The 24,603-nt window shown below is 42.7% G+C and overlaps 1 protein-coding gene and 1 non-coding gene across 3 annotated transcripts in view; one reads left to right on the forward strand and one right to left on the reverse strand.

Annotated features, from left to right (window-relative positions):
- GATB (glutamyl-tRNA amidotransferase subunit B) overlaps nt 1-24,603 on the forward strand; it is a 102,444-nt gene that overhangs the window by 14,666 nt on the left and 63,175 nt on the right. The gene's annotated exons all lie outside the window — the stretch shown is intronic.
- On the reverse strand, nt 3,837-3,909 carry TRNAC-GCA (transfer RNA cysteine (anticodon GCA)). Its single transcript has one exon. It is a non-coding gene; the product is annotated as a tRNA-Cys (tRNA).

Genomic DNA, 24,603 nt, shown 5'->3' on the forward strand with positions numbered 1-24,603 from the left:
GGGCCCCAGGGGCTTTCCTTCTTGCTTTTGAGCTTGAGTGTGTGTATTGACACGTTACTCTGTGTACGTGTCTGTGTGTGCAGACACAATACTTGTTCTCGTCCCCCAACTCCACTCCCTACCCTGCCCGGTGTGTCTGTCCCGCTGGCTCTGCCTCACTTAGGCTGCTGACTTTACAGCGGTTACAGCCTCCCTCCCCGCCTGCCATTCTGATTAGTGACCCTTCTTCTGAATGTTTCCTAGGACTCCAGGCATTTTTATCTTCTCATTTTACCTTTAGTTTTAGAATTATGTGGAATCCCATCATAAATCTTCAGACTGGAAAGGTCACTCGGCCTATTTTCCTGCTGGTAGGCAGGATTACAGCTAAGCTAAAAACAGCATTCTTTGTTTTTATTAACCGACATTCAGCTTCATTCATTACCTTGACCTAGTAAAACCTCTTACTGTGATACAAAATTTTCTTAGTTTATTAAATCATTATTTGTGTATAGAATTATAGACAGAATCTTAGGTTATTTCTTCGAGTCAGTTATTTCCTATTTATCAATGTCATTCCAACTCTCATAATATTTTGTATGTGAGATGTGAAATGGGAAGGAAAATAGGAAAGGAAATATATTTGTTTGATAAAATGTCTAGAGATTTACAGCTCTGTTTCTTTCATAATTTGCTAATGTTTCCAGCAATGGCGAGATTTCAGCAAACCATCAAGTGTGCTTGAAATATATGCCTGTGCAGACCACAAGCGTGCGCACACGTGCGTGTGCTCACACGCTCACTTTGTTGTTTGATGTGCTTGCCCCCTTGTGGTGTCGATCCCCGAGCAGGAGAAGGCAAAGCAAAGAGAATGTTGTTGCTTTGCTAGTGCCGGCTGCTGGGTGACTGTGGCCAGGAGGTACCTGCTGCTGCTTACCAGGCTGAGCTGCATTCCACTGATGAGAGGCCAGGACATCTAACACATTGATAAACAGAGCTGGTCAATTTCATTAAAAAAAATGTCTAACTAGTAACTCTGATCTTGGTGTGCTTGTTTGAAAGTGCTTAGGTGTGCACAGCATGGAACCTCCTAGTAACCATGTCTCTTGCTTCTAGAACATGTCTCAGGCTTCTGTGGAAGCCTGCAAGAACAGGCTCCGCTTTTCTCAGGATCAGGATTTTGCTTTCTGAAAAAACACTGGGGGTGGCAGCTATGGCATGAAAACTGGAACTGGGATATTGTTTACCTCTTGTTACAAAACTTTCTTTTATTCACAAGAATGTTACTTACGATTAGCAAGCAGAAGGGGAATGAAGAGGGAAGATCTGATGTGATGCCTGCCTTCTGGGGACTAACAACAATGTGGTTATCATGCCTTATGCTGGTGATTCCGTCTTGAACGTGTATGCAGATCACTCTGAAAGGGATCCTGCCCCTTTAAGAAATGATAATATGAATGCCTTTTCAACATTAGTTTATTTTTTAAATTTCTTATGGAAGATGTATTATCTGGGTAAATCTGCAATATCCTAGCCCTCTGAACATAGCAGATATTGGTAATAACTTTTGTTTTAAAGGACCTAATAGACTTAGAAATACTTAACTAGTTCTAGTGAGCATTAGGCTTAAGCACTTTTCTGACTCTTAATTCAAAGTATAATTATAAACATTTTTTACTTCAAAACTTCTAAATGGAATAGAAATACAAGAGAATAACATTCGGAAAAAAGTGTTTAAATTCATACATTTATAATCAGATCTATATTTGCTTCTCTGTCCATTCACACTTAAATGATGGTTATTTGACTAAGAAGACAAGATGAGACAGTTTTCTATTAAAATGTTTTTCCATTTCAATGACTTGCTTTAATGTAATCTGTAGAATTTATAATTACATTGTGTTTTCACACGCTAATCTTGCCACTGTCTGAGCCATCGTTACACTTTTCCCTCTTTCCTCTGTGCAGGAGAGTGTTCTAGGGGTGCAGTGTTTTGCCCCGTGGCCTCTTTTGCCCTCTGCAAAAGAGGTGTATCTGTGAGCTCGTGCATGCAAGTGTGGAGGGGCTCCCTTTCAGCTCTTGAACCCTCTGACGGTCCTGCCTTGCCCTCTGTCTCATTAACTGGATGTCCCCTGTGGACTTGGATGACCCATGACAACGAAGGACTTTCACGTCCAGTGGGCGGCATGGCCTCTCCTCCCTCAGCGAAGCATTTAACTCCTTTCCTGTTTTGGATATTTTGCCAGCATTCGGTGTTCCTGTTTTTAATTTTATTAGTTTCTTATTACTTTTCTTTCTGGCTGCATCGGATCGCGGTTGCGCAGGCAGGGTCTCCGCTGCGTCTCGCAGGACCCTTCCTTGCGGCACGCGGGCTCGGTGGTGCGGCACGTGGGCTTAGTTGCTCCGTGGCCCGTGGGATTTTAGTTCCCCGACCAGGGATTGCATCATGTCCTCTGCACTGCAAGGCGGATTCTCAACCCTCACGGAAGTCCCCCCTCGGTGGTGCTTGAAAGCTTCCCTTCCCAGCCGTCTCCCTTCCCTCCCCGCTGCCCTTCTCGCACGCAGAATTCCCCACGGGAAATCTAACTGTGAAAACCAGTGCTTCTGTGTTCTGTCAATACATACTTCACAGCTGATTGAACATCCTTTATGTATGTTGTTATGAGGATTTCTATGTTTAAGGTTCTAAAAAGCAGTTCATGGATCTTTTTCAAGCCAGACTGTACCTTGCACAGAACATGTATTTAATAAATATTTCTCTGTATAATTGCAGACACATATGAGTACATGCATGAGTCCATAGGAAAGAATTTTCCAGATATCTAAAACCCTTTTGATATGTTTTAACTTCTTGATGGGAATCTTTCTAAAATGCATTTTCTACTTTTCTGCTTTTAAATAGAGTGTACTGAACATAAGCTAACCTTTTCTTGATTGCTCAAGGTTATCAGCAATATATTGTTGTAATATAATGGTGCCTTCAAGGTCTACTGAGGTGTGTAAAATTATCTGATCCGTTATCAGGAAATGGCTAAAGATAGCCATTCTTTTTAGGCTTCATAGTACAGTCTTTTTCCTTGTTAATGCAGTCATCTACCTCTCACCTCCTTTGTTAAGCTACTGTCAATGTATTTGATTCTAGGAACCCCTTCTTGCCCATTTTTCACTTCTCGGTTATTCTGATCTGCTCCAGTCCAGAAAGCTAGATGACTGCATTTCTTAATGTAAATAGGAGTAGGCTCTGAGTAGAGACCTGTCCTACAAAATAAACTACATGAATAATATGAAACTAGTTAGCTTCTCAATGTTGTAAGCAGTATGAGAATTAGAATAGGAAAAGATCCCAGAAATAGGCCGTTCAGTCCTTTTAACTTAGATGAGAGAACTGCCCGGCAGTTACTCAGTTACTTCTTGTCCCAGTCAGGTTTGAACTCGTGTTTCTGGTCTTTTTAATGTTCAGCCTTCAGTCTCTGTTCTACCATAATTTCTGGAATTCTGATTTATGTAGGTATGGTATATTTCAGAACACGCACACCATTAACAGGTGTATATATGATAATGTTACTAGATACCTGTCCACATGCTATACAAACACAGGCATTGACTGTTCAGCAATGATGCTCATTGTGAAAGTCGCTCAGTTGTGTCCAAGTCTTTGCGACCCCATGGACTATACAGTCCATAGAACTCTCCAGGCCAGAATACTGGAGTGGGTAGCCTTTCCCTCCTCCAGGGGGTCTTCCCAACCCAGGGACTGAACTCGTGTCTCCCACATTGCATGCAGATTCTTTACCAGCTGAGCCACAAAGGAAGCCCAGGAATACTGGAGTGGGTGGCCTATCCCTTCTCCAGGGGATCTTCCTAACCCAGGAATTGAACTGGGGTCTCCTGCATTGCAGGCAGATGCTTTACCAGCTGAGCCATCAGGGAAGCTGATTGTATGTGCTGTTTATTACAGTGTCCACTAGGTGAGAGATCTAAATCTGGGAAGAGAGAAAAAGGAAAAGAGCGCTGCTTCAGAAGAAGAAATGGGTGAAAGGAGCTCTCACCTAACAAGCTGCCAATTCAGTGCCCTAGGGATTTTTCTCGACCTCCCGCTCTGAGAGCAGCTCTGACTGTGGGCAGCTCCCAGCTGTACATCTCATAGGCAGATAGTGGCCATAAGGAAATACTCTTTTAGGATCTTTTATCTGTGCTTATTCTAGGAAATTTTCTCTACATTTTCTTCTAGTTCACTAATTATTTCTGTTATGTCTGCTCTGTTCTTTAATATAGCCATTGAGTTTTTGTTGTTGTTGTTAATTTCACTGAGTATCTTTCGTTTATAGAAATTCTGTTCTCTTAAATCTCTCCTATCTTTTTGAAAATACCTTGTTCTTTTATCATGTATTAAGTTCTTTATTTCTTTGCTAATTTTAAATCTACTTATTCTGTGTTCAGAAATTCTATTACATGAGGTTCTTGGGATTTCTTGTTCTGCTTTTTACATGTCTCCTGATTCTGGCTAACGGTAGATGATGTTCTTGTGTATTTTGTAATTTTGGATTACGAAGTCAGGTTTGACAGGACTTCATTAGAGGGAATCTTCTGGCTGGGTTGAGAGCAACTCTCCAAAGAGCTTGTACTTTGGCTTTTGCCAGATACCCCAGGTCTAAGCCTTTTTTTCATGTTTATCTCTTAGCTTGGGGTTCCTAGACCACACAGTTAATAAATTTGAACACCAGGTTTGCCTGAGAGCAGGTTGTGGCAATCAATTCTTAGAACAGACTTTTATGCTTCATTTTAACCTAAGTCTGGGCTGAGACTTTACTAAGATGGAAACATTTCAGGAGGGAAAAGCGAGCATGACCATGTAGCTGGGACTGCAGCCCAGGGTATGGAGGTGGGTGATTCAAGACTTCGAATGGGGCACGAAAGACATCTTTAACGTCTCTCTCTCTTTCCTCCTGCCTCCAAGCTGTCCCTCCCTCCTCATCGCAGCTGAAGCGGAGATGAGTACACCTTCCTGCTCATCTTCTCTGCCCTGCTGTCACAGACACAGATGAAGTAATTGATCAGATCAGATCAGATCAGTCGCTCAGTTGTATCCGACTCTTTGCGACCCCATGAATCGCAGCACACCAGGCCTCCCTGTCCATCACCAACTCCCAGAGTTCACTCAGACTCACGTCCATCGAGTCAGTGATGCCATCCAGCCATCGCATCCTCTGTCGTCCCCTTCTCCTCTTGCCCCCAATCCCTCCCAGCATCAGAGTCTTTTCCAATGAGTCAACTCTTAGCATGAGGTGGCCAAAGTACTGGAGTTTCAGCTTTAGCATCAGTCCTTCCAAAGAAATCCCAGGGCTGATCTCCTTCAGAATGGACTGATTGGATCTCCTTGCAGTCCAAGGGACTCTCAAGAGTCTTCTCCAACACACCACAGTTCAAAAGCATCAATTTTTCGGCGCTCAGCCTTCTTCACAGTCCAACTCTCACATCCATACATGACCACAGGAAAAACCATAGCCTTGACTAGACAAACCTTTATTGGCAAAGTAATGTCTCTGCTTTTGAATATGCTATCTAGGTTGGTCATAACTTTCCTTCCAAGGAGTAAGTGTCTTTTAATTTCATGGCTGCAGTCACCATCTCTAGTGATTTTGGAGCCCAGAAAAATAAAGTCTGACACTGTTTCCACTGTTTCCCCATCTATTTCCCATGAAGTAATGGGACCGGATGCCATGATCTTCATTTTCTGAACGTTGAGCTTTAAGCCAACTTTTTCACTCTCCACTTTCATTTCATCAAGAGGCTTTTTAGTTCCTCTTCACGTTCTGCCATAAGGGTGGTGTCATTTGCATATCTGAGGTTATTGATATTTCTCCCGGCAATCTTGATTCCAGCTTGTGTTTCTTCCAGTCCAGTGTTTCTCATGATGTACTCTGCATATAAGTTAAATAAACAGGGTGACAATATACAGCCTTGATGTACTCCTTTTCCTATTTGGAACCAGTCTGTTGTTCCATGTCCAGTTCTAACTGTTGTTTCCTGACCTGCATACAAATTTCTCAGGAGGCAGATCAGGTGGTCTGGTTTTCCCATCTCTTTCAGAATTTTCCACAGTTGATTGTGATCCACACAGTCAAAGGCTTTGGCATAGTCAATAAAGCAGAAATAGATGCTTTTCTGGAACTCTCTTGCTTTTTCCATGATCCAGCGGATGTTGGCAATTTGATCTCTGGTTCCTCTGCCTTTTCTAAAACCAACTTGAACATCAGGAAGTTCATGGTTCACATATTGCTGAAGCCTGGCTTGGAAAATTTTGAGCATTACTTTACTCGTGTGTGAGATGAGTGCAGTTGTGCGGTAGTTTGAGCATTCTTTGGCATTGCCTTTCTTTGGGATTGGAATGAAAAGTGACCTTTTCCAGTCCTGTGGCCACTGCTGAGTTTTCCCAATTTGCTGGCATATTGAGTGCAGCACTTTCACAGCATCATCTTTCAGGATTTGGAGTAGCTCAACTGGAATTCCATCACCTCCACTAGCTTTGTTTGTAGTGATGCTTTCTAAGGCCCACTCAACTTCACATTCCAGGATGTCTGGCTCTAGGTCAGTGATCACACCATCGTGATTATCTGGGTCGTGAAGCTCTTTTTTGTACAGTTCTTCTGTGTAATCTTGCCATCTCTTCTTAATATCTTCTGCTTCTGTTAGGTCCATACCATTTCTGTCCTTTACTGAGCCCATCTTTGCATGAAATGTTCGTTTGGTATCTCTAATTTTCTTGAAGAGATCCCTAGTCTTTCCCATTCTATTGTTTTCCTCTATTTCTTTGCATTGATCGCTGAAGAAGGCTTTCTTATCTCTTCTTGCTATTCTTTGGAACTCTGCATTCAGATGTTTATATCTTTCCTTTCTCCTTTGCTTTTCGCTTCTCTCCTTTTCACAGCTATTTTAAGGCCTCCCCAGACAGCCATTTTGCTTTTTTGCATTTCTTTTCCATGGGGATGGTCTTGATCCCTGTCTCCTGTACAATGTCACAAACCTCATTCCATAGTTCATCAGGCACTCTATCTATCAGATCTAGGCCCTTAAATCTATTTCTCACTTCCACTGTATAATCATAAGGGATTTGATTTAGGTCATACCTGAATGGTCTAGTGGTTTTCCCTACTTTCTTCAATTTCAGTCTGAATTTGGCAATAAGGAGTTCATGGTCTGAGCCACAGTCAGCTCCTGGTCTTGTTTTTGCTGACTCTGTAGAGCTTCTCCATCTTTGGCTGGAAGCTCTTTCCAAATTCCCCCTAGTTGTGCGAGGATGTACCCTCTTACCCATTTCCTTTAAAAGTTCCCACTTTCCAAAAGCAGTTCATCCTTAATGAATTGTTTTTTGGTGTGTGGAAGTGATGATGCCATCTCATTCCTCTCAAGGAACAACAAAAAAGCCAGATAGTACAATTCAGAGGAACAGCAGGGTACATCTGTCTTTTTGAATGATGGGTGTATGCCCAGTTGGGGGACTGCTGGGTCACGTGGTAGTTTTATTCCTGGTTTTTAAAGGACTTTCCATGCTCTTCTCCACAGTGGCTGTATCAGTTTACATTCCCACCACAGCACTATTTATAGTAGCCAGGACATGGAAGCAACCTAGATGTCCACCAACAGGTAAATGGATAAAGAAGTTGTGGTACATACACACAATGGAGTATTCCTCAGCCATAAAAAGGAATGCATCTGAGTCAGTTGAACTGATACGGGTGCCTGTTATAGAAAGTGAAATAAGTCAGAAAGAAAAAAAAATTTAATACATGTACGTGTGTGTGTGTATAAAATCTAGAAAATAGTACTGATGCACCTCTTTGCAGGGCAGGAATAGAGAGATGCAGATGTAGAGCATGGACTTGTGGACATACCAGGGGAAGGAGAGAGTGGGACGAATAGAGAGTAGTTTGGACATATATACCCTGCTGCTGCCGCTGCTGCTAAGTCGCTCAGTCGTGTCCGGCTCTTCGCGACCCCATGGCCTGCAGCCCACCAGGCTCCTCCGTCCATGTGTTAAATAGCTAGCAGGGGGAAGCGGCCGTATAGCACAGGGAGCTCAGCCTGGTGCTCTGTGATGACCCAGACGGGTTGGGTAGAAAGGAGGCTCAAGAGGGAGGGGATATTTATATATCCTTACAGCTGACTCGTGTTGTATGGCAGAAAGCAGCTCAACGTTTAAGCAATTATCCCCCAATTTAAAAACAGCAGGTTTTGGCAAAGGCAGCCCATGAGGAAGCTGAGGGGTTGTTTTCCTCTCCACCGCAGTCTCTGGGAACCCATGGGACTTTGTGTGGCCTTCTCCCCAAGTGACTGTTTCTGATACAGCCTCGTGTTCCTTTCTGGGAAGGGACCACCTCCAGGCAGCATCCTCGTCTCCCCAGAGATTCATCCTTGAGCAAGAAACCTTCAGTGTTGAGCTTAAAAAGGGCTTTTTACCTATTTACCGATTTCCACATCCCATCATGCAGGTTTATTTTCCCTTCAAAATATGCCCTTGGATGAGACATTGAGTACAACAGCAGCAAGCCCTTGTTAGAGGAGCTAGTGCTCTGTTTTAACTCTAAACTGTTCAAAATGAATTTGGTGCACTACTCCGCCCACAAGTCTGTAATACGAGAAAACAAGGTGAGAATGTGTGAAAAATCAACCACGAACACATTACCGAAGGTGCCCAGGGGTATGCAAGCTCAGAGGTGTTTTCTTGAAATAAACATACAGTAGTTTAAAAAAATTACGTAACTGTGTTCTGTGACAGTTTTTGTCTCTGCCATTCAGGCAGTTCATATAGGCTTTGTTCTGGTGATTTATTCTAGAAGCCAATAATAAAAATGCAGCCTGAAATCATGCACCTGGATACCATCCATTTTTCTTCCGGACAGGTCCAGAGCTTTGAAACACTGCAGCAGCCCTGTAAAGGCTCTGCCGTCCCAGGGAGGCACCCCTGGCCACGGCGGCCGGCTGCCTCCAGCTTCCTCTGCCCCTTGGAGCCATTGCTGATGCTGGTGGTGGTCACGGGGGGTGGTTTCTGGATTGGCTTCATGAGTAGTAGAAAAGTGTTTCCAGGAAGATGTGTGCTTTTAGGGTGTCAATAAAAATAATACTGTCTTCCCATCTTGAGTCAGAAAAGTGGAAGAAAGTGAAGTCTCTCAGTCGTGTCCAACTCTTTGCAACCCCATGGACTGTAACCTACCAGGCTCCTCTGTCCATGGGATTCTCCAGACAAGAATGCTGGAGTGGGTTGCCATTTCCTTCTCCAGGGGATCTTCTCAACCCAGGGATCGAACCCGGGTCACCCACATTGCAGGCAGACACTTTACCGTCGCGAGGGAAGCCTCTTGAGTCAGAACCAGTTGAGAAATCAGCATAGTGTTCAGACAAATGGAGATGAACCTGCTGGTTTCATTACCAATAATAGCTTGATTGAAGAATATAACGATACATCCAAATGGCTTCTAGTACTTTTTGCATCCCCCTAAAGCATAGACCTTTCACTTGTAGAAAGCTTATCACATGGCCAGAGCAGACCAGAATATACCATCTTGGTGGGCGTGCTGATCAGAAAGAGCTCACACAGGCTGTGTCCTGGTGATGTATACCAGAGCCTGTAATAAAAATGCTGGGCCATAAGGAGCTGGCCACATATGCTCAATTCCTTTTCCCAAAGTTGCTCATTACAAAAGTCACTCCTCTTTTGAGAACAAAAGTATATGGACTAGAGAGCAGAATCCACGAGGAAGCATGGGGGCAGGAGACTGGAGGATGCTCAGTTCTGCCCTCAAAAGCCTGAGCCAGTTTCTGGAAGGAGACATGAGGTACTCTTTTTTTGTGGGGTGGTTTCCTTTGGAATTCCTTCTCCACACTACAGGAATATTCGTCTGTTGTTTGAATAAATTGTATTCATTTTTCAGTGTATCTTCAGCTTCATATTTAGTTTGGGAGGAGGAGTAGGTGACTCTCTGCACTGCAGCGTCTTGGGGAATTTTTTTCCTTTGCTCTTTGAAAGACCTTGGCCACGTTAGGAAGTCATTTGCCATTGGCATCCCAGTATGCCAAGTGTAGGCTTGGCGATGCTGGCGTTGTCAGTGTAGTCAGGCGGGGCTCCTCCGAAGAGGGTCTCTTACTCGTGGCAGAGGGTTCTTGCTAGTGAGCCTCCCTGTTTCCCAGGCTTCTGCCTCTCGCTGAGTCCTTAAAATAAGGCCTGACGCTGGGGCAGGGAGAAAAAGTAGGAATCAGGAAAATGTTAGTGTTCCCAGGAGGCTTAAAAGTACTCTCTTCCAAATATTGATGCGTGGATCTCTTTTCACAAGTAGAGAAGCAGGAAGCATAATCAATCAAGAGTCTTTGTCATGCTCTGCAGCTTTCTTAGGTAATACAAACAGACAGTAATATGTGATCGTCAATTGCGTCTCAAATTTTCAGTGTTGTTTGCCAACTCATAGGACACCCCAGTGAGCGAGGCCAGAGGCTCCAACCCCAATTGATAAGAGAAGAAATTGAGGGCCTTTTGGACTTACCCAAGGATACCAGGAGGTCAGAAGCCCAGTTAAAAATAGAAGAGAGAATTGCCTGGCTCCCATTCTTAGCATAAAGCACCAGACTGTATTTCCCTCTGCAGAATTTGCTAATTGTTCATTTCCCAAGAAACACAAGAGGGAATTTTGCCTTTATAGCTGGTTGTAAACATTTAAGATGCCTGTCATCACTCATAACTTGTTTTTACTTATCACAGCTAGCTAGCCCTCTTATTTACGTATTTCTTGTTCTCTTACATTTTTACTTCTATGCAGAGAAGCTACTGTATATGAAAGCACCTCGTAGCTTACGAGTGGCATGTAAATGTTACCTGATGTTATTGTGGTGCTCATGCTCTTAACATTACAGCATTAGAATATCAATACAGACAGTGCTTCCTTCCGTTTTACAGTGGCCGGTAGGGTTCGGCACTTAAAATGGCACAGCGCACGTGAATGACAATACAGAGTTTTCCATTATAGATTTTTTTCAGAGAAGCAAAAATTGAGAAGTTACATTTGTGTTTACATAGTGAGACAACAGAAGAGAAACATTAACAGCAAATTGGATACCTGTTCAAGTTTGGGGGAAGCTAAAAGTGTTTTCAACTAGAAAAGATACAACTGGGGAAAATTATCTTCCTACCAGGTCAAAGAGCACACACATCTTTCCTTCGTATTCTTGTTTATATAAAAGTGGTCTATATGCAGGATTTATATACTTATATACAGATGGAACAGAATTCCCTTTAACACATTTTTCACCTGTAAAATGAAATCCTTAACAGTCCTATGAGTGTTAACACCATGCTTCATCATCTGCACAAGGAGCTTCGTGTCGCTTGGCATCATATCACTGAACTATGGGATAGGGAAGTTTAGACAGATTATAGTATATAGAATATTTTCTTTTCTACGACTAATTTTCAGCAGCTTTGAACGGGGCTTCTGACGTATGTGTGTGGTTCATCAGTTCGCATCAGTGTAAGCAGCTCCTGCCTCCTCTAGGCTCTCTTCCCACTCAAGGCTTCTAGCATCTCCCCAGCCTCTTAGGTAGGAGAATTGTCTACTCTTTTCTTCGTCCCCTAGACCTTTTATTTTGAAATAATTCAGACATACAGAAGAGTACACTGAACATCCCGCCGACATCTAGGTGGTTTTTTTCCTTTTGAATTAGGCATTGGAGGGTGAGTTGCGGACACCATGACCCTTCGTTCGCAAATATTTCAGCATCTTTTCTGGCAGGAGCAAAAACATTCTCTTACTGATGCTGTGTAATGATCACACTCAGGAAAGCCAGCCTGGTTACAAGCCGGTTATCCAGGACAGAGTTCACAGTCGAGTAGTATCATCCTTTATTTCCTTCTCCCCGGCTCATGATCCAGTCAGAGACCACACACTGCATTTAGTTGGCGTGACTCTAGTCTCATTTTTTTGTTTCTTTTTCCTTTCCTTTTCTCTCTCTCTGCACTCTCTCTTTCCCTTTTTTCCCTTTTCACGACATTGACATATTTTTAGATCCTGGCTAGTTCTTCTGTTATCTGCTCTGACAGCAAACACAGCTAATGGAATAGGGGGTTTGCCTATGAACGTTTAGCTTTTCTTTTTTTTTCTCCTATTAGCCTCCATGATTTCATAGTTTGCCAGGAAGCCTGTAACAAGATGCTGTATACTTCTAGGATGCATAAAGTTCAGGATTTTTTTTCCTGAAAATCTTTGTCCTGATAGATTCTCCCAAAGGTTTACTCCTTGGGGCATTCCTGGGACTGATGAATAGAGCTAGAGGAGGTGCTAGTGGTAAAGAACCCACCTGCCAATGCAGGGGATGTGAGACATGGGTTCAGTCCCTAGGTCAGGAAGATCCCCTGGAGGAGGGCATGGCAACCGACTCCGGTATTACTGCCTGGAGAATTCCATAGTCAGAGGGACCTGGCAGGCTAACGTCCGTAAGTTTGCAGAGTTGGACACGGCTGAAGTGACTTAGCATGCATGCACTTTAAATAGAATGACACGTGTCTCTAGGAATTGCTTTTGATATTCACAGGCCTTATTCCACCAAATTCCCTGTCCATACCAATAATGAATGCCTAGCTAGCATTTCCTAGAGTTTCGTTGGTTCAGGTCAGTTGCTTCGTTTCTCAGCAATAGAGCTTTCAAGTAAGAACTAATCTTTTACATAAAGAAATAAGTAGATCTCTTTTGGGGTCATAGGAGCTGTTCACTCATGAAATAAATGTTTTTTATCACTATCACTGATTACTCTTAAGGTTTCAGAAATATGAAAAAGTTTGGCATTCCATGTAATCTCTCTTGTCTTGGGAGTAAATTTTAGGATAGGTTAGAAAAGACCGAGTTTCAGTATGGGGACAGTGGTCTAAAATGAATGGATTTATACGCTTTAGCCTTTTAACATTAGTATTTGTTGCTGTTCAGTCACTGAGTCTTATCTGACTGTTTGCAGTCCTATGGACTGCAGCACACCAGGCTTTCCTGACCTTCACTATCTTCTGGAGTTTGCTTAAACTCATATCCATTGAATCCGTGATGCCATGCAGCCATCTCATCCTGTGTTGTCCCCTTCTCCTCCTGCCTTCAATCTTTCCCAGCATCAGAGTCTTTTTCAATGAATTGGCTCTTCGTATCAGGTGGCCAAAGTATTGGAGCTTTAGCAATATTAATATACTTTTCTTAAAAGCTATAAACAAGAGAAAGACATATTCAGAGTTAAAATTAGGGGGAAATCTTTCTCCCGTCAAGATCCTCGCCGGATCCCACACACACACACACACACACACACATAGTTACATATATGTATCTTTCTGTTTTCATAGTCTTTTCCACTGTGGTTTATCACCCGATATTGAGTGTAGTTCCCCGTGCCGTTTATACATTTATATGTAGTAGTTTGCATCTGCTGATCCCAGACTCCCAGTCCTCTGCCCTTCAGCAGCCACAGGTCTGCTCTTCATGTTTCTGTTTTGTAGCTAAGTTCACTGTCGTATTTTAGAGTCCACATGTCAGTGATACCATGTGGTGTGTGTCCTCTTTCTGACTTACATGATAAATCTCCAGATCCATCCATGTTGCTGAAGGACAGTGATTGTTTTCAAACGTGACTGCCATGTCTGCTTCATGCCTGCAGACATCTCTTCTCCACAGACTGTCTTTAAATTTCAAAAGTAGCTGCTACCTTAGAAGACAGGAAGTCACAGATAGCAGTGGGCAGCAATGAGATGGCAGTAAAAATGGACTCAGTTATCTGGTGTGTAGCTCTTCAGCTTGTCAGAAGGTAGTTTCTTTCACTTAAGAATGGGAGCTTTTTCCAGCCACAGGCAAGCATACGATTTATCCAAGGAAATTTTGCCTCACAATAAAACAGAGAAAATGAAGTCATATAAGCTTCCTGAGACGTTAAGAAATATGGTCTCTATTCCTCTGCAGATAACACACTAATTATCACAAAAGGTGTTGGTTATCATTTAAGGGGGAAATATTATGTTGACATAATACATAATTTCAGCATCTGTTGTACTTTACTTTGGATTATAAATCTAGACTAATGGGCCTGTGGAACTGTTTAGACCTTTCCTTATTAGATCCCATTGTCTCTTACAAAAGCTTGAATATGAAAGATTTAGTTGATTGGGGCATTTTGCATTTAATAACGCTTCCATTCTGAAACTAGGATTTACTAAAATGTCTCCCATATGTCGAGTAATTTCATTTAATTCACCAAGCAGTCCTGCAAAATACTGTTTTTTCCCCTCACAGATGAGGAAGCTGAGGCTGAGAGAGGTTAGATGATCGGTGCAAGGTGACACAGCTGCTGAGTAGATTTCGGCTGAGTAGGGAAGATTTCGGCGAAGGTCTTTCTGACTCAGTTTTGCCCAACTTGTCAATCAGTAAATGCCTTCTCAAGATGAGGTTAATTGCCAACTAGTAACTGTTGAGAGTGTTGTGGGAGCAAGGAATGGAGGCTGGTTAACCTGCACACCCAGCTTGTTTTTCACTGGCTGCCAAGCGTTCTCAAACCTCCTCTCTAACCAAGTCTTCAAGTCTTCACCCTAGAGTGAGCTCCAAGGACCCGATGCTGTGTCCCGTGAGAGGTCTTTTTCCCCTAGGCTGGAGGTAGCCCTGGAGTTTTCCTCTTTCCTACCAGCACAGAGGTGAGTGTTGGGTCCTAGTACCCAGTGGTCCGAGGCACAGCAGGGAGAGAGTCCTCCAGTGTCAGAGGCCGGCCTGGTCGAGGCTGCCCTCCCCAGCCCCCTCACTAGTGGTAGGTGTGGGCACCAGCCTGAGGCCACCTGACCGTGTCAGGGGGCGGAAGCTGGCAGAGAATGGGATCTCAGGTGAGGAGAGTGGACACCCAGGAGGTCTGTCCTCGCCCTCGATCCTGACCAGTCCTGGGTTGCGGAACTGCTTCGGAGGGCAAGAGAATAGAGAGGCGCCTTGGAGCTCAGGGGCTGACCTGTCAGACCACACCCCTCCTCTTTGAACAAGAATTGTTTCCTGGGATGGGTGTTTGATTGTTTTTCTTCTTCTTTTGTGAGGGAGGGATTTAAATAAAAGAAATTGTAGCATTCTTTCTCCTTTTCCCGAGGCAACACCCCTTAGGTGTAAAGAACATATATGTTTATGTGGGTGTATTTAGATAAATATTTAGTATCTGCATAAAGCTGGTAACTCTTTTATTTTTGGCCATCCTGTGTGGCTTCGGGGGTTTTAGTTTCCCAACCAGATGTTGAACCCAGGCCCTTGGCACTGAGAGCGATGAGTCCTAACCACTAGACTACAAAGGAATTCCCAAAGCTGGTATCTTTTGATGGTAAAAGTCCACTTTTTAAAAAAAAATTTCTTAGCAGTTTCAGCACGCTTAGTCATCAGACCTTGAAGTGTTTGTTTTGGGTGATGACAGAAGAGCTCAGTGGTGAGAAAGAATGTGGGGGTGAGGCAGTGGGGAGCAGCTTTCTCTACCGTAATGAAAATTTATCTGTGTGGGAACTTTTGCTTTGAATATGAATCAGAGAGAGTTCGTGCTTTGAGACAAATTTATGGTTAGCAGTAAAATAAAGACCCGTTTTAGTGCCTTATTTTTACTTAGTAAATCTTAATTACTTTCTCTCTATAAATTAAAGCATTTACGGTGCTATATCTTAATCATCCATCAGGTTTGTCACATGTAACATTAATTTCATAGAATAATTGCCGCTTGGGCTTTTCGTAAGGCGTCACCACAGAGTCTTTGAATGTGCCAGAGGAGCGGCCAACCGAATTTTCAGTGAGTTACGCGGTTTTGCATGTTGCCACAGTTTTTTAGGAGGTCCTGGTAACCATTGGACTGACTTTGCATATCACAGCGCCGTGGGCTCACCAGTTGAGGGTTAAGGAGGAAGGAGAGAGATGGCGTGAACTGCAGGCTCTTTTGAAGACTGGAGTTTTACCCCTTTGAAGTGCATCACAAATATTTCCTGGCGTAGGTCCCCAAGACTGACTTCAGTGAGTAGATTTCTTTGTAATCAGTGGAATTTCACATAAATGTGCTAAAATCCTAGGCAGTATTTTTATCGACTTGAGTAAGGTATGCAGTCTTTTTTGTTCCATTATCTTCATAGCAAATCCTTTCCTAATGGTTAATGTCACCTTAGAGTTCTGTCCAGCCCACGTTGAGTTATCACAGATGCTCCTTACGCATTAGTGACATTTCATAATTCTTGGCTCCCAGTATGTGAAAAAGGAGTCAACAAGACCTTCTTTTTTGTTGTTGACTGGGCAGACTTGAGAGTGATATCATTTGATCAGTTAGATATTTATCAAAAGAAAAAGACACAGAAGTGAATCAGACATGGATGTGGCTCGCTGTGTGGTCCGTCCCACGTTCTCGAGAGCCTGCGCTCACCATTCCCCTGCTCTTTAGGGTGTCCTGGGGTGGGGGGCACGCTGCCCCCACAGGCTGGTCTTCCTGGTGTCCCCTCATGCCTCCCCTGCTAGCTGGCTTTTGACTGCTTAGGCGGGAGGCTTGGATGAGAGACTGGCGCTGGGAGGAAAGCAGCAACAGAGAGCCTCTCCTTCCCTTTTCCCTCCGGCAGCATCTCTGGTAATGCAGGGGTCACACCCGTGGTTCCTGCCATGGAGACGGGTCCACCGGGTTTCCAGCATCCTTGGTGCCCTCCCCCTGCTGCCAGCAACGCTGCCCCCCGCCAACCCCTCCCCTCCCTCCCTGGGGCATGAGCGGCTTCTTGCCGCTGAGAATCTTCTCAGTTGCCTCTTTGACATCCTAGCCCGTCTGTCATCTGTGTAATAAAGTCTCTGCATTAAATCGCGTCTGTTCTACATACTGAGTGGTTTCTTTTTTCCTAACACATATTTTATAAAACAGTTTTGCTTTTATTTCCTAGCTTATGGAGTTTGGGATGTTGATAAAAGGGATGCTAAATTATTCACTACCTCAGTTAATGTTTAATCAGCTGGCATGGCCTTTAAATAATAGGGCAAAGAAGATAAAGTGACTTGACTGCCCTCAGGGAGCTCAGTCTGGCTGGGGAGCCAGTGCTTTTCCAGAGGGCGGGGACCTGAAAAGGAGGGATGCCTACAGGGGAGTCTTGCCAGGTGCCAGGATCTTGCTCAAATGGATGAGGAGGAAGGGTGTTCCCAGCAGAAGCAGCAGCTTGTGCAAAAGCATGTTATGTGTCTTGCTGTATGAGCGTCTCTTGGGTTAGGGCTAAGCCAGAAAGGTGATCGGGCCGAACCTCAAAGAGCCTTGAAGACTCCATCAAGCACTTGGTGTTTGTCCTTTTAGTGATGGGGAGGCCGGAGAAGGGTTTTAACAGGGGAGTTATGTGAACGGATTTATTCTTTAGAAGAATCAGTTGGTACAGAGGCAAGAGTCCAGAGCTAATTGTGGAGGTGGAGAAACGTGGCCAGGCGATTAGTGCAGAAGTCTTGCTTGGAGGGGAGCATGTTTGAATGGAAGCCTGAATTAAATTGGAGGATTTAGGAGGAGGGAAATAATCAAGACATACTAAAAAGTAGGATGTGAATTCCTTGATCGTTTATTTTAGGTGTATTGGGAGTTGTGGTTAAAAGAATGATTGTTATACTCATGTTGCAGGAAGGCGACCCCTTCCAGGGCCCGAAACTGGGCTCTTGTCTAACACTTGGAAATGAATTGTCCGAGGAGACACATGTGCTGACAAAGCAAGAGATTTTATTGGGAAAGGGTGTCCGGGTGGAGAGCAGTAGGGTAAGGGAACCCAGGAGAACTGCTCTGCCACGTGGCTCGCAGTCTCGGGTTTAATGATGATGGGATTAGTTTCCTGGTGGTCTTTGGTCAATCATTCTAATTCGGAGTCTTTCCTGGTGGCGCACGCATCGCTCAGCCAAGATGGATGCTAGCGAGAGGGATTCTGGGAAGTGGACAGACACGCAGTGTCTCCTTTCCACCTTTCCTGAACTCTTCCGGTTGGTGGTGGCTTATTAGTTCTGTATTCCTTATCAGGATCTCCTGTCATAAAACAACTCATGCAAATGGTTACTATGGTGCCTGGCCAGGGTGGGCGGTTTCAGTCAGTGTGCTTCCTCTAACAACTCCCCGCTGAGAGACTTCATACTCAAGATACTTCTTGGGAATTGGGGCGGAGGTCTCTTTCTTCTGTAACTTCTTCCTGCTGTGCATGGGCGTAGGCCTGCCTAGCAGAACAGAAGTCTCTCTCTACCTGATCTAAGTTGGGGTGTTGCACATCTGAAACCAGCTTCCACCTTTGTAGTAACAGCAATTTAGTTGGAAACTGTTGGCTCCTCTCAGAGATGAAATAGACAAGGGCCAAACAGGAGACCTAACAGGATGGTCATCTCTGGTCCCCGAAACAGAAGGCAACATTTGGGGTGAGGGTTGCAGGGTTTGTGACTTTAGCAATTGTTTGAATCCATCCTTTGGAACTCAGGGAAGGTCAAGGAGGCTGAATGAAGTCTATATTCTACAGATAAGAAATGGAGAACACAGAACAGATCTCTACTCCAGAGCCCCACAGAATCCTGCTCAGTTTTAATTTAGGGAACTAGGCAACTATGACTGTGGTAAGTTCCTGTCAAAATGGAGCATAGGACTGCCTCAGCTTGGAGAATAGACACTGAACTGGAAATATTCCCGAGTTCCAAGTCCTGGATCTGAGCCTTGTATGATTAAAATTTCAATCCCTTGGTCTGCCATTTTGGTGTAACAGACCCAATTAGAAGTAGCTGGAGGAGGGATAACTGGAATTTTGTAGACAAAATAAATCTCATTTCTTTTTAGAAGATTAGGCCTGAAACCCAGACTGGACCTGGCACTTCAGGGAGACTTGTAGCCAGGTATCCAGTTGCCTAGTTTTATAAAAAGTAAGGTTGCAGTTACTAGCTTCCAGCAGACATTGTTTTGAGAATGGTGGCATCCAAGCCTGACACGACTCAGAAAACTCAAGTATTTAGCAATGCAAGGTCTAATCTGAAAGTACACCCATAGATCACCTAGTTATTTCCCAGGATATCTGAACCATAGCTACTCTGCTGCTAAGTCACTTCAGTCGTGTCCGACTCTATGTGACCCCATAGACGGCAGCCCACCAGGCTCCCCCGTCCCTGGGATTCTCCAGGCAAGAACACTGGAGTGGGTTGCCACTTCCTTCTCCAATGCATGAAAGTGAAAAGTGAAAGTGAAGTCGCTCAGTCGTGTCCGACTCCTAGCGACCCCATGGACTGCAGCCCACCAGGCTTCTGTCCATGGGATTCTCCAGGCAAGAGTACTGGAGTGGGGTGCCATAGCTACTCTCTTTTGACTTTTAATTGTAAACTTTTCCTTAACAGTCAAAGCAGATTTCACCATTAATGATGTCAGTGTTTCTCTAGGTGTGAGAAGATGCAAGAATTGGGACTCATAAAATCTTCTCTGGAAAAGATCTAACTATCTGAAGGCCTGTTCTGCCAGTTTTTCCCAGAGCACAGAGTGCCTCATTCGTAATTTTCACCCTGAACCCCTTTCAGAGGAATTGAAGGTCAGCAGTTGCAACGGCCATGATTTAATTTTTGTAGATGTAGATGGCAAGTGTCAGTCTTCAGTTGGCAGAGCCCCTTTTTGCTCATAAACTTGACCATGATTTTGAGGGGGACATTTCATGACTATTTTATCCCATGGTGCTGAGAATGTCCATTCTCAGGTTTGGCAGAGATTTTGTTGACAGGCCACTCAATCTGCTGTTACTGGACTAGGCCATAAAACAGTATCCAAAATTCTCTGGACCACCTCTTACTAGCCTCTTGGTCCAGGAAAATATTCCCTCTTGTTGCTTCTTCCCGTATCTGGAGTTACACTGTTACCATCATCCATCTCATATGGGACTATATATTATTCTATTAGAGCCCTCAGACACACATTTGACAGTGTAAGAGATAGCAATTTTGTAAAATAGGTGAAATACAAATAACATAGCCAGCACTATTAGTAAAGTCACAAGTAAGACTTAAGTTAAGAGCTTCCATTAGATGTAGCCCAGTAAATCTCAGGTCATCTGACTTAGTCTGCTCTGTAGAGTCTTTATCTTCCAGGGAAATTATATATTGACACCATCTATAAGGCACATAGCCCCGTTTTCTAGTGTTACTAGATTGATTGTCCATAGTATGATTTAATTGTTTCCAACACAGAGGAGACTTTAAGCCTAAATTACCATAGCTGGTGTTATCTATATAAATCCATCCCATAATTGTTGGAGATTTTTTCCTCCTTTGCTGAAACTTTTCTTGTTGCTCTGATTGAGCTTGAGTAATAGTTCAGTTCAGTCACTCAGTCATGTCCGACTCTCTGCGACCCCATGAATTGCAGCATGCCAGGCCTCCCTGTCTGTCCATCACCAACTCCCAGAGTTCACTCAAACTCATGTCCATTGAGTTGGTGATGCCACCCAGCTATCTCATCCTCCGTCGTCCCCTTTTCCTCCTGCCCCCAGTCCCTCCCAGAGTCTTTTCCAATGAGTCAACTCTTTGCATCAGGTGGCCAAAGTACTGGAGTTTCAGCCCCAGTATCATTCCTTCCAAAGAACACCCAGGGCTGATCTCCTTTAGAATGGACTGGTTGGATTTCCTTGCAGTACAAGGGACTCTCAGGAGTCTTCTCCAACACCACAGTTCAAAAGCATCAATTCTTCGGTGCTCAACTTTCTTCACAGTCCAACTCTCACATCCGTACATGACCACAGGAAAAACCATAGCCTAGACGGACCTTTGTTGGCAAAGTAATGTCTCTGCTTTTCAATATGCTATCTAGGTTAGTCATAACTTTTCTTCCAAGGAGCAAGCGTCTTTTAATTTCATGGCTGTAGTCACCATCTGCAGTGATTTTGGAGCCCCCCCAAAAATAAAGTCTGACACTGTTTCCACTGTTTCCCCATCTATTTCCCATGAAGTGATGGGACCGGATGCCATGATCTTCGTTTTCTGAATGTTGAGCTTTAAGCCAACTTTTTCACTCTCCACTTTCACTTTCATCAAGAGGCTTTTTAGTTCCTCTTCACTTTCTGCCGTAAGGGTGGTGTCATCTGCATATCTGAGGTTATTGATAGAAAAAAGCTCAAATTTATGGCCAGAGTCAGAGCAGGCATTATTAATTGGCCCGGTGTGGGGATCCCATCCAGTAATATCACAGTGACCTGAATATGACTATAATTTTTTTTTTTAAGTAAATTTTCTCAGGGCCAACCAGTTAGAGTCTTTTAGTAGAGAAATTTACCAAGGTAACCCAGAACTAGACACAGGTAATAGGCCACAAACCCAACAATTGAATTGATTTCTAAAACTAGCATAGAATCAGGCCTATGATAGAAAAGCATTTGATTTATATGCAAAGGTCTAAGAAGTCAAGAAAACATAAATGATCATACGAATTAGGTCCAGCATCTTGGGCAAGCTATCTATCTCTGATGTCGTCGTCTTCTCATCCTGGTTTAGTGTAGTTTTTCCTGCTTGAGCATCATTTTAAGGTGAGATCAGGTCAGCTGTCTTTTCTATAGACCAATCCAGTGTAGGGGCCTTTGTAAGTGGGAGTTAATCTAAGAGTTAATTTCCCTTCAGTTTCATTGTGCATGAGCTAGTTAAGAGTACCTGATTAAAAAAGTCCTTCCATCCAGGTTGGAGACAGTCCCTTAAATTACGTCTTTTTCCAGTCCTGGTCGCAGGTCATGAGGCATCTGATCTTCATCCAAAGATAGATTACTGAGAGAAGCTTCAGAAACAAACTTAGGGTGTTCTTTAAGAATTCAGTTAAATTTTGCATTAATGTCACATAACAGCAAAGAACTAAGAGATGAGTCTTACTAGATGCAGACCTCCATTAACAAACTGGGATTTAACATGTTTTGAAATATCTTTTCCTCCCTAAAGTTACCCTCATTTTTATAAAATGTAACCAAATTAAGGCTAGTTTGTTTGCAAATAGGTCTGTTCTCACTAATTTTGGTCTGATGATTTATATAACCATAACTGATTATAGACTTTTCATTTTGCTGAAACATTTAGAGTCTCAGACTGTACTTTTAAAATAAAACAGAGCTGGGAAACTCACATCAAAGGCTTATCACAGATTTTGCCTAACAAATCTAGGTGAGTTCTTCCTTTTTTAAGGTTTCAAAAATTTCTTGAGATTTTTGTACTTGTGAGATAACCTAACTCATTTGATAAACTTACTGGAAACCTAAGAATTTCCAATTTTTGGAGGAGTCAGATAGAAAATATAATTGTTTTGTTTATAATGTTTAATTTTACTAAAGTATTGTCATAATTAGTTTGAGAGGAAGGTTTTCCCTACTCCCTGAAAACCCGTAATATTTCAGATAGAAACCATAAAAGTTATAAGCATATTCGCTGGTTCATTCAGTCCTTCTGTTAACTTTTGTGAAGTCATCAGGTTTTCCATTAGAATACCAGGACATATCAGAATGTTAAGAACTCCATATAACTTCTAGGATATCTGTATTAGTAATTTTACCATACATTATAACATGAGAAAATTTATTACTCATTTGATAATCTTTTTCATATAATTTAACCAACCAAATAAACACAGTTTAATATCTCTCTTTGGGATGTTTCAGGGGCCCTCTGAAGCACCCCAAAGTTAGCTAGAGGTCAAAAGAACTTCAAAGGATTCTATTTAGGAAGTTTTCTCGAAAAGATCAATTAGAAGGGTTTAGAACATTTGGTCAGATTTAGTCAGTGTTGGTGGGTGTATCATTTAGCTTGTTGATACGTCACAATAGGCCTGAATACCAAGGCTCAAAGTCTAGTGAAAGTCAGCGCCGCCATCTTGGACCTAGTTGGCTCTAACCAGTTTTCTTACGACTGGGTCATTTCTAACAAAATCCATTTATCTAACTAATTGTAATCCAATTTTAGAAAATCCTGATCATGCATAACTCTTTTTAGTATTTTTTCATACCTTTTCTTTCTTTTTTTTTTTTTTTTTACTGAAAACACTTCCTACTTTTCTTTAGCAACCAAGAACTAACTTTTATATTAGCATTTTATAGATTGGTGAGTATAAATACCAGTGATAATTTCCAAAACCCTTGCTTTCTTAGAACATTTTAGGATGGCACCAAACATTGTTCATTTATAGTCCCAAATCTCTTTAGTTTCTCTGTAAAAGGAAATTAGTGTTTAGTAGTAAATATTTCAAAATCTTATTTTATTTGGAAATGACCTAACTATTCAGTAGACTTCCAACACTTAGCACACTTGGCACAACCCTTAGAAATTTAAGTTACACCAATCTGGAGAGACTATTTTAGACAGATATTTCTAAAGAATAATTATTCTTAATAGAGTTTATGTAAAAGCTCATATCTCATTTACATTTTTTAGAAGTTTCTTCACTTGAGGTAATTTCCTTATTGACAATCTTGTAACAGATATAATATTTAGCTTATATTAAACCTAGGTACAATGAAAATATTCTACTTAATGTTAATTACTCTGAGACATGTCTGTATTAGGTCAACAAACGAACATTATATCAGGTATTTAATACTGAATATTTCCCAGTTCACATGAACCTGGAATTTATTGTTTAATTAATTAATTAAATTTTTTTTATTGTTTAATTTAGAATTATTTGATTTGTAAGTGCTTACCTTTTTTTAAGCCAAATAAATAGAGCTCATTTACAAATTAACCTCAAAAATATTACCCAGAGACAAAGACATACCAAGACATATTTAGACAGACACAGTGCAAGATCTAGCTTCATTTTCTAAGTTTAGTCATGAATTAGATATTACAATATAAAATTTACTAGTTTATAAAAAACAGTTGAAATAAATAAAACAATAAAAATTTTAAAGTCTTTTCCATCAGTCTCAGGAGTTAGAGATGGTCTAGATAAGTGTTCCTGAGAGCCCTGGTCTCAAGGCACAGGGAAAGAAAATCAAGTTCTAACAAAATGGCAGCAGGTCTAAACCAAATGGTGGCCAAAAAGCAAATTGGCCGTCAAAAATCGCAACACAGAACACAGAGTTAAAACACACACATATAAACCTGGCAGTCCTCATCAGACACTCCTTAAATACAAGAATACAGTCTCTCAGAAAACCTCCTATAGAGACACAGAACTTCAGATCCAAGTACTAACATCAAAGATTTCAGGAGGAAAGGAAGCCAGGTTGAAAGAAGGGGGAGGAGGCGGGAGAAGGGGGCAAAGGGGGCGGCCTTACAGACGTCTCCTGCCACCTACAGACACCCAGGCGTTATGGGACTTTACCCTGGGCCTCTAGAGAAGGGAAGACTGGAACTCAGCCCTACCAGAAATCAGACCAGACCAGAACCAGAATTCGAGTTCTCTACCAAGAGGAGGTAATCAGCCTCCAATCCTCAGCTCAGGCTGAGGCCCTTCGACCAGAGAGGCCCTTCGACCAGATTCCTGCATCCAGGACCGGGCGACTAGAAAAACGGGGAAGGATAGGAAGGGTTAAGGAGAGGAAAGAGAGAGGGAAGGGGAGAGAGGTCAATAAAGTCTCCTGTTCCTAACCAGTTGGGGCACTCTAGCCAGTTGTCCACATCAGGAGGAGACCAG

The sequence above is a fragment of the Bos taurus genome, chromosome 17 (assembly GCF_002263795.3).
Source record: "Bos taurus isolate L1 Dominette 01449 registration number 42190680 breed Hereford chromosome 17, ARS-UCD2.0, whole genome shotgun sequence".
NCBI lineage: Eukaryota > Metazoa > Chordata > Mammalia > Artiodactyla > Bovidae > Bos > Bos taurus.